The sequence below is a fragment of the Rissa tridactyla genome, chromosome 1 (genome assembly GCF_028500815.1).
Source record: "Rissa tridactyla isolate bRisTri1 chromosome 1, bRisTri1.patW.cur.20221130, whole genome shotgun sequence".
Classification (NCBI taxonomy): Eukaryota; Metazoa; Chordata; class Aves; order Charadriiformes; family Laridae; genus Rissa; species Rissa tridactyla.
Window position 1 is genome coordinate 170,485,440 of NC_071466.1, and position 11,250 is coordinate 170,496,689.

The 11,250-nt window shown below is 39.5% G+C and overlaps 1 long non-coding RNA gene across 1 annotated transcript; it reads left to right on the top strand.

Moving 5' to 3' along the window:
* The first annotated feature begins 1,928 nt into the window (after positions 1-1,928).
* On the top strand, positions 1,929-11,050 carry LOC128916401 (uncharacterized). Its single transcript, XR_008468955.1, has 5 exons — positions 1,929-2,048; positions 4,307-4,636; positions 7,248-7,306; positions 8,251-8,357; positions 10,335-11,050. It is a non-coding gene; the product is annotated as an uncharacterized LOC128916401 (long non-coding RNA).
* The last annotated feature ends 200 nt before the right edge of the window (positions 11,051-11,250 follow it).

Here is an 11,250-nt window from a genome sequence, read left to right on the forward strand (position 1 = left end):
TCTAGCAAGTGCAATCATGCTCTTAACACATCCCCCAGATAAATTTACAGAGACTTGATCTACATGTCTTTTCAATCTAATGGGGAAAGAAAGTGAAGTGGAAAATCCAACAGTGGTACAATAGTCTTAAGTTGCAAGGACAAGGTCCTGAGCAATACAGTATAATGGCAAAGCCCTTCTTTGAGTGAGGGGCTGGACCAAATGACCTCCAGAGGTCCTTTCTGTGATTCTAATTAGCAATTGCTCTATTGTTTTTTCTTACTGCCCTAGAAACATGTATTGGGAAGGGACATTTGCTCCTTGAATGCTCATACTTTGACAAGAAGGGTGGGAAGTTACTATGCTGGCCATGAATATCAGTGTCCATGCTTGATGAGACAAAATGACTGCCAAAACCAGTAGTCTATACCTCCAGCAACAGCTAATTATGCATGATAAAGTAGGGGATAAGAATGGATCAAGCAGTCAGTGACACTTCCTATTCCTGGTATTCAAATATCATAATATTAATGATAAAGAGAAATAATAGAAATAACAAACAAAGTATTGTCCTTTTCATTTCCAGACACTTCGTTCTTTCACACACACAAAAAATAAATTAAAAAAAAAGGCTTTCGATAAATCTGTCTTGACTATATCCCTTATATTGGTTTGTTCAGCATGTATTGCTGTGGGCAGCTTGCAGTACTCTATGGTAGGCAAACCAAGACCTCCCATTTTCTTTGTCCTGTTGTCCCAGTTCACAAATCACAAATTGCTGCCCAAAATCAGGAGAATCTGCATCTGACTCTGCCAAGGCTGGAGGAATTATTTGTAGTGAGGCAGGCAAAGGACCTTGCCAAGCCCCCCAGGAAAGTAAAAATAAGATTTATCTTGTGATTTGAAGGAGAAAAGTAGTGGCTATTGCAGTTCAGGAAGCTACTGAAAAATTGGTGGCCTGAGAGCAAGCACAGTGAAGGGAAAAACACTGTTTCTCTCCTGGGAGATGTTGGGCAGAGAGACAATTGACTGTCATCCCTTCTTTTTTATTCTGTCCTTCCTGCCTAGTACATCTGAGTTTTCTGTTAACCCCTCCCAGCACATTAGATGCTGAAAATACTTTTAGTGTTCTTGATGGACTCATTTTAAGTAAAACATACAGAAAGTCCACCTCCAGACCGGTTGATCTGAGTTATCATGTTCCCCCCCAAAATCATTGTACCTGAGAGGAACCCAAATGATTTAGACACAAAGAAATGCAATTAACATAAGCATCTGGATCTAGAAATAAAATCCTGCCCTACATTGGACCTACATCTGTTGAAGGGAATATACGGCTTTCATTATGATTGTTATTCCTTTGATAGCTGGAAAGCATCTGTAAGGCTTTTGGATAAGGTCTAAAATGAAAACAACTACCCCATCTTCAAATATTTCCCAAAACTGGAAGGGTGTTTGCTTGGCATCTGCATCTGGGATATGGAGGATGAACTGGCCAGCCTGAAATACATATGGTTTGCTTTCTTTGCCTTACATCCCTGCCCAAGCTGGGGGGACAGACCCTCTCTGTAGGTGCTTCTGGCTTCTTCCAGAAGCTATAGAAATCCCAGAAATAAGTGGGTTTCTTCCCACAGCCTCCTCAGAGTCAAACCTTCCTTCCCAAAAACAACGCCACAGGAAAAATTCCAGAAGAAGAATTTTTAGATAAGATTTTTCCCTTTCCCAGTTCAGCCTCCCAGACCCAATTGGCTTTTCTGCAGGATATAATAAAGCAGTATATAAAAACTGGCAAAAGACAATTGGACAAACATTACAGGACCCTAGCAGATCTGGTAGTGTTTGTAACTTGACCTTTTCTGGCTAGCATCCTTGGGTGTGGGAAGCCCTCCCACAACCATTTTAATTCCTTTAAAGAGAGCCAAGGAGCCAGTCCCACGCTGTGACCCATTGCTCAATGTAGTGTGTAGCTGGAGCTGGAACTGAGGTCTCCTTCTGGGGATTTAGTGTATGACAAAATTGTTGCTGGGCCCACTCTGCTAAACAACACGCATTCAGCAGGGGACTCTGAGGTAAGTGGCAGTCTTTATGGATTTGCTTTGTTTGAGTGAAACTTGCATATGCACATACAGAAGTGAAAGCCACAGCCTACCGAAGGCAGTGGGAGTCCTCCCATTGTTTCCAGGAAGTTTTAGAGCTGATTCAATGGGATGCTAACTTGTTTTGAGAAAACATGCACGCAAACATCAGCATTTCTTCCCAGGGCTTTGCAGACACAGTCTTCTGTTCCATGAGACAGTTCTTGTGTACAGCACAAATTCCTTGGGTTCCAATCCTTACTTATATTTTTCTAGTATTCAGCACAAAAAGACCTAAAATATGATTTTATGTCTTCTAGCTACTACTGTAATGCAAAAGATTAATGTAATCATCAAATCAGTTTGAGCTCCAGGAAATCTGAGGATGGTTTTGTTGTTTTCCACCATCGAAACTCATCTTGAACGCAGCCTTTTGGCTGCTGAGTTCTATGTGCTGTTCAAGGACCTCTGAAGAATGGAAAGATGTTATATTTTGATATAATAAATTGAGCTTTCTACTATATCCAGCTGAAAGTATAGAAAGAACTGCTTGATGACTTCATAAGATAAGCAATTATATCCACATAGCCATGCTGTGAGAGAGAGGGAGGTGAATTAACTGCAGACAAGACTCCTAAAAGCTATCAAAAAATAAAGACATGTTCAAAAAATGCTTTACCTTTTAAAATAAGGATCAAATTGGAAGAGATTGTCATTGGAAGAGTAGATCTGTTACCAAATCTTCTGGGTATGAAATTTTAACTCATGGTTGGAGGTATCCCTGGTTATTTTTCATCACAACTATTTTCCTCAATATCATATTTGCATAGAACTACACAACTCAATGATTGACAGGAAGGGGAATGGAAAAAAAAAAGCTGATGTTCAGTTGTGCACCTTTAAGGCTTCAACTGATAGCAGATGCAGCAGATAACATAGTGATTTACCTGTGTGAACCTTCTTAGCCCTGTGAAGCTTATAATTATTCAAATTAGACAAGATTATGGAGTTCACAGGGAGAAAAAATGGCATACGAGCCTTGAGTTCTTGTTTTCCTCATATCCCATTGATAATCCAAATTTTGTCATGTCTAGATTCTTCAGCACTGAAATTAAGTGGAAAATATAGTTTGGCAGCTCATTAATGGTTTTGCCATTTGCAAGAAAAGTGGCTCTAGATAGAAAAAAATGTGTTAATAGTTAATGTTCAGCATGGTCTGCAAACCAATTTGGCTTTCAAGTCTGGCATGGTTGGTTTTATATTATACTGATGGATTTTTTGCAGCTAGAACTAGTGCTGTCAGACACTTCATTTTCTTTTGTTTCATAAATATATTATGTTGCTCCATTTTCTGTAGTGATAAAGAATGGTAAGATTATTTTCAATATCTTCAAAATTTAAATTTATTTCTTATTAAATTACCAGTGGATAGTTCACGTTTGGTTTCAGGTTTTAACATAAAGCCCTTGGAAAAAAATGTACATTGGAATGATATTTTTCCCATATGCATTGTGCTTTCAACACCTTGGTTCTCAAAATAGAAAAGTGATATTAAACATTTCTCTGTTTCTATTGCACCGGAAGAACTGCAAGGACTGGAGTTCTGTTCGGAACTACCATTTGTGCAACAGGATTTAATAAACAGTAGCTAAGAAAAAAGGCCAGAGCAATCCATATGTGCAGCACTCGGAATAACTTGGCTAGGTTTATTCTAGAAAGACAGGAACTGTTCATGCCGAGTCGTTCTTTTACGAGTGCTATGTCACTTGCCTTGAAGCAAGAGACCTCGGGGTACGTCGTCTGTAGGGGACTGGGCATAGGCAAGCCTGCTGCCCCTGCAGAAGGTCCACACAGCTCCGCTCTCGAGCAAGTGCTTCTTCTGCCTGGGAGATGCACTCCCATTTTGTTGCTCATGGGTGTTTCTTCGGTGGCAAAGGTGAGCCCTGAGCTGTGAAGTAGGCAACCCCAGGCAATCGCAGAGGAAAAAAAAAAGCACTGCTGATAAACAGTGAAACCTGTTGAACCAGTACCTCAGGGGAAGTAAGAGATGCTATCATCAACGGTTCCACAGGAAAAAAGGAATCTGAAACTCAGGTTTTGGCAAATAAATATAGGCACAAATATTCTTAAAAGAGGTAAGTCTGTGTTCTCAGACAGATGGAACTGAAAAATTCCTTCTCTGTAGGGCTTTGAGGATGGAAATACCTCCGAGTAATCATTTTTCTACTTTCTTTTTTTTTTTTTTTTTCCAGACTCTTGGAAAGGGTCATCTTTCTTTGGCAAGATCTGACGAGCTGTCTGCAGAGCCAAACACTGAAAACTAAACTTTCAAAGGAAAACATTTCAACGAAAGACATGCCAGTTTTGACACTCGGTCAAAAACTGTTGGAGAGCAGCCAGCATCTTATACCCTACCTAAGACAAAATCCAAAGACAAAGTCTGTTTAATGTGATTTCAGGAATTCGACTCAGATTGCTCTGAGATCTCATTCTGAGGCCATCAGGGCCCATACAAAATGTTATTTTCTTAATAGACCTAGAGTGTGCTGTTCCTTCCTATACTGGCTCAAATATTTACCAAGGTAGAGGAAAAATCTGAGTTTGGTTCTCTGTTATCCTAACGATTTCTCCCACTCAAAGCATTAGGGTGTGGGGAAGGGAGATGATATCTGTTGAAGCTGTGAGTGCAAAAGAGAACACAGCTCTGCAACCTGGTGTATAAGGGCAGGACTGGACAAAAAGGATCCTGGCTTCCTGCCCCCACTGCCTAAATTTAACCTGCAAGGACTGATTTGAGAAAACACGATCTCCATTTAATTTTTTTAAAGGAAGAATTTATGATCCTACTTTCAGGAGCAGATCTGGGAGGCCAGCTTAAACAGGTAGAATCACTTTGCTGAAGCATTGAGCAAGGAGCTAAGTGCACTAGAGGAGACAAGATTTAGGACTCATCATTCTTTTCATCACCTAGCTCCAGGCCTACCTTTCTCACACAGAAGTACTCAGATTGTCTCTAAACCCAGCTGGCACTTGGGATTAGGAGGTTAAGCTACATCAGTGTCCATAGCCAGCACCATGCCAGGAAGCAAGATATTTAATATTGCATTGACCGCTGTGCTGAGTGACCAGTTGTACCCACTGGGGACTATGTGAAGCCTTGAGCTTCCAGATCGAAAGCTGTGGTGAGATGTTTGCTGCAGCCTGTGGTGGTTTGGAGCCGTGATCTGAATTCTACCCCTGGGATCAGAAACATAAAGTAGGTTGTATAAGGGTAACATGGTGGGATATAAGTCCCTCTGTAATGCTGTGACGACTAGTTTCTATTCTTAGTGAGGTTTGAAAATGTTCAACTAAATGTATCTATAAGAAACTGGCAATGAAAACTGAAAAATGAGTTGTTTAATAAAAATGACACCAACAAAAAAAAAACCAAAACAAACCAAAAATAAGATTTGGGGCTTATACAAAAAGAGCTATCTGCTAAGACGGGAGATTCCCTCATAAGTGGTACAAATTGTTTGCGTAGACTACTTTTGCAATCAAAACAAGAACCCAAATGAATTTCACAGGGCTTATGTTAATGCTGGCTTGCTCAAAGAAGGCTGCAAAATTGTTTGTGTTGCTAAACATAAAGCACAGCTTTGAAAAAAATGGAAGGGCTGATATAATAAGAATTCCCACTCTCAGAGATCTCTGTCAAATCAGCATAAGGAACCCATGAAAATCAATCACACTTCAATTCACTTTAATTCCCTTGACAGGATAGACCAGTAGATGGGTAAAAAGTGAAAGTGAAAGACACCATTAAAACTAGACTTATTTTGAAAAGTGGATTGTAAAGAGCCCTGTGTAGTTTGACATTAGAAGCTGCTACTCCTCTGAATTGCAGCGGCTGGGATTTACACCACCGGAGAGAGTTGGGACATCAGCGAAGAGAAGCTGACCCTTTGTGCCTCTGCTTACCTGCGAGCCTGCTAGCTCTGCTCCTGAACAAAGATGCTAGATTTTTGTTGTTGTTCTTGTTTTTCTTCTCGCTTCATGGAGACTGGGTATTACTCTCTAGGCTGTTATCTTAGACTCACAGTTAAAACAACCAATCATTAACTTGATTTCTTTGGAGGAAGAAATCCAGAAATATCAAAAGCTGTGCACTTTAAATAATGACTCAAGCCTGGCATTCTTAATTCCTGTGAGAGCCAGGGCGAATATTCAATGCATTTCAGGCAAAACAAAATGTCAGTTTCACGACCAATCTGAAAATCCCAGTAAGTCAAGTGAAAAAAAATGAATCGAAAAGAACAAAATTCCTTTTGTTGCCTCAGGATACTTGATAATAAGCATCCCATGAGGATCATAGTAGAGATTTGTAATACTGAACCAGGGGCCTGCCTTGTGCTCATTCCATACATGAGCACGACCATGGAAATGAATCGATCTAACCAACAGGAGTAAGGGTCTGCAGGATCAGGCACCTGATCAGCAGAATTTACTTCTGCCCTTTTTAGAGTATACAGTATTTTTGAGGGGATGGGGTGTGGAGAGGAGGAAAATACCATAGAAGAAAATACCATAAGAATGGGAAGGTCATCTAAATAAATCATAACTAATGAGGCATCTGCCATTAAAAATAAATCATCATCACTTTGTCACTATCCAATTTCCCATTAAATTAGTTTCCAGATATGACATCAGGTCCAATATTTTCCTATCAGCATTGATGCTTTATTATTGTAAAATGGGAGCTCTGGAAAGATGAAAGTGCTCAATGTGCATTAGTAATCAGATTCAGTAATCAGGCTGTTTGGAAAGGTGTTCCTCTTGGTGTGTTCTCATTCCCGCTGGCATTTCCGATACATAAAACATAAACTAAACAACTAACTCCTACTTGTGCACTTTTGGCAAGGCAGTGTATTCTTCACATAAGTAATTATTGCTTGATTTTTTTTTAACTTGTATACACTATTAGTAGAAAAATAATACTGTGACAAAGACTGTCAATCCAAGAATTTCATAGCAATCTAACCATTTTATCTTAATTAAAATGTTTCCCTGGAGAGAGTCATTTTCCCTCAAAACACTGCTCAGATGTGCTGGATGACATTATCTTCCTAATAATAATTTAAGAAAATGCTGTCAATATCATTGTCTTACCAGTTAATCTACTTTGCCTGTTCTCTTGTGTCCTTATTGCAGGTTTCTTATTTCATTTGGAATTACGTTTTGCTGAACTATAACAAATAGTTATATAAAAGGTAATAATTCAGTTTGATCTGTTGCTGGTGTTTGTATAACCAGCAGATTAATGGTTCTCTTTCTATGTGGCAGGGTAGGGTCACTTACAAAAAGGATTCAACAGGATTTAGACCAGTTGTAACCGAGAGCAGAACTTGGCCCATCGTATGGTTAGTGTCTACCTCTGTGGTTAGAGTGTAATTGCTAACTTGTGATAGTTGCAGCAACACCGGGCACGTTAAATGAGAAAAGGGCATTGCCTGATTAACTGCACTGGGGACTGTCATATTAGATGGATGGTTGAAGGACTGCTTCTGTCAGGACTCCCTGGCACTCCCTCTCTGGAATTACAGGTTTCGAAAGTCAGCCATGGACAGCATGCAGTTGTGAGCCCAAAAGTTTGTCGCAAGATACGAAGAGTTATCTGGATAAGAGGAAACTCAGCGGCGCCGCTTCAGGCCAGGAAACACTTCGGGTTACAATTTGGTTGTGATTGGTTTCCACTGCCTCATAAATCTGCAGCTCCAGCAGCGCCTGAATTTTCCATTTCAGGGGAAATGGATTTGCATCGTACCTTACCCACAAAGGGTAATAACCTTACTGAGCAAATAGCTTTTGCGACTTCAGTGGAGCTGCTCACAAACGGGGCTTCTAAACTTTGCCATACTCTTCTTGTCTGATTCACAGTTGTTTGTGGGCTTTTAAGAAATGCATTTGTTGATAGTCCTCAAGCCCATAGCCATCAGCCATCTGTACTTTAACCCTCAGGGACAGTCCAGCCCAAGCCTGATGAACCTCCAGGCATGAAGCTGACTGCTTACTTTCCTGTCTCTTTTTTTTTATATCCTGGTTGGCACCTAAAAATACATCCTGGATTTAAGGTCAGGAAAGCTCAAGAAATTTGTCAGATGCAGTCCCACACTTCCTTTTCCCTGTGTTCTGATTTTCTGCAATTTCTCCACAGCATATGGGAGACAAGTTGCAGACCCATCATTTTCCAGAAGACTTTGCTTGACACAGCATTCGGAAACCTTAAGTGTATTTTGGTGCTGGACATGCAAAACATACAAGGTAATGTTGGAAGCTTTGGTGCGGGTGAAATGACATCATTAAAGTAGAGAAAGGTGATTCATTTGACTTGGAGTGCTGAGAAACAACCTCTCATTTAGGCCTAAACATCAGTGAAGACAAAAATTAACACAACAGTTTCTTCAGTTCTGATGTTATCTTGTGGCTGGAGCTTCCCCTTTAAGGTTACTCCTGATTCACTTTTGCCCAGTCCAAAGACAAAATCTACATTAGCAATAAATCTTATGCTGCAGTTTGCAAGAGGTATGTACCTCATTGCATTGATAACACAACATGAAACTATTGCAGACAACGTGTCAGTTAACAACCTGCGAGAAGGGTAGGCTGTTCTACACTGAAAGCAATTGCTACTGTGAAGCTTTAAGAGTCTTAAAACACAAGCCTTATGTAGCTGTTTAAAGAAGTTATTGAAAATCTTACCAAAAGGGTGCACAAATAGCTTCACAAGAAGGAATTAAAACTTTAAATGAAATAAAAGGAGTGCAATTTATTCTGAACGTACACAGGGCAACCAAAAGTCAACCATAGTCTGGAGTGTCAGAAGACCAACATAAACATTTCAGAATAACAGCAAACTCCTCTTTCTTACAAACTCAACTTCTATTCACTCCCAGTGACAGTTTAGGACAGGCCTACTTTGTCCTAGGTTTCCACAATGCTGTGTTTTCAAAGGTATCTTCCACCCGTAAGTGCTTACGTCAACAGGTACCCAGAGACTCAAAGTGAGAAGCTCTGCTTTTCTTGGTTGAAGAAGCATTGAGAACTTCTTGCCTGAATTGTACAAAGGTCATTCCCAAAACAGGCTGTTCCCATGGAACTAGCGATGTGGAATTCGTTGGGCGATGGAAATTCAGAGCCCTTGCCGATTTTGATATTTGAACAATAGCTTTCACCACAAATGAAGACAAGAGTCAGTATATCATAATTTTTTATTAAAAAAGTCTAAAAATTGCATTCAGAAAGGTTAACATATTTCACTTTGGGTTGGATCAGTGTTAAGCTGGATATGTATGACCTACTGAGGTGTCTCAAGGAAGCTATGCTTCAAATGCTGAATAGCTCTGCTCACCTATGAGTCGGGTTTCCTAGTTGGACAATGTCTTATGTACTCCAGGTTGGGCCGTGGCTTTAGTGCAATGAACAGCCTCAGATGGTGTCATGGGCCAGGTGGTACCATACCCCAGCCTAGTCTGCATGAGGCATCCTTGGACTCCTTGTCTTAGATTCACAAGTGGAAATAAATGTCTTGACTAGATTTTCAGAAATAGTAGAAGAATATTTTCAGGAAATGCTAGAACTATGGGAAAAATACCATGTTCAGAAAAAAAAAAGGGACTTGACTGATCCGTTATTGAAATGCAAGTGCAAAGCAGTAACTGAAGTTGCCAGATATAATGTCTACATGAGCAGAAGACACCTAACAAACCTCTCAGTATCCATCCCTGTTACATGGACTGGGCCCCAGGGCTGAGGATCTACCTAGCCTCTACCTCTTTTAACTACTGATTTAGACTGTGTGAATGGAAGTTTAGTCCTGTGTAAAACAACATTATTGGCATTTCAAGGTTGCAGGTTGTTCAATGAGCCTGGTATGTCTGTAGGAAAATAAATCAGTTCTACAAAAGTACTGACAAAATCTGTCTGTGAAATTTGGAGGATGACCCACTAAGTTTGATTTGCTTGTTTTATGGTGCTCCCAGGGGCTGTGTTTTGTTTAGAGTTTGGTATTAAGTAGTCTAATTGTGACTGTAGATGGGGGCCTTTTGCATTTGCATAATCTTCTCATGGGACTACAGCCGCTAATTTGGTGATTAATTATCCATATTACACACTGTTTATTTGACCATGCCTAGATTAATTTCTCTTTCCAAGCAAATCACATTTAGATATGAATTTGCATATCTTGATTACATTTTAATGCCTTGGCTATCATTGTTTCTTCCCTGGGTACCTCATCAGATTAGAGAAGAGTGCTCAAGCAGAGAATGATGGAATGTCTTAAATGACATTGCGTATCACTGGACAGACCATGCACATGACTCCATGTTAATGGAAAATGTGTTCCTCTTCTTGTCATGAAGGTTATGACACCTAGACTGCAGGTCCTTTGCAAGTTTTGTGGTATTATTACTTAACGAAATGTTTCAAGCACGTTATTTTAGCAAGGTAGTATGAAGAAAATAACTAATATATGTTCACAAATCTAAAAGATACTGATGTTCATAGATTTTCATCTGCACTCCAGCTCTTCCAAAACTTTTCCACCTTTATAGGAAGAATAAATATATGTAAAGCTTCTCTCTGATTTAACAGTAGGAGCTAAGTCACAGGCATAGAACATGTATTTTAAGACTAAGGTTCAGAATGTAACACGGCAAACCCTTGAATATATTCCAATAAAAAGCAGAAAACCAATTTGTTCCTGACATGCTTTTCTGAGACAAGTTTTTGCAAGAATTGCATTCTATCACAGCTGGAATCTGTGCAAACAACAGGAAAACGAGGATTAGTATATTCATAAAAACTTTTCCAAGGATCACTGTAGTATCTCAACAGACAACTAGGAAATTCTCTTTATAAGGCAAGCTGCTTATTCTGAATACTTTCAAGTTTATGTATGCCTTGTATATTTGGAATTTTGTGTCTCATTTACTTTCACAGCACATGCACTACAGAGGCACTACAGCTAGGTATAGCCTTAAAAATAGAATTATATTTATTATAAGAAGCATGAATTTTTATAGTTTTTATGATTAAAAAGTGTTCTCATATACATTTGTCTGTTTCATCATAGCAATGATGTGTACACAATATAAATTATAAAATGCAATACATCACTGTTGTAATAGTAATTAGTTCCATCGTTCTTTCCCAT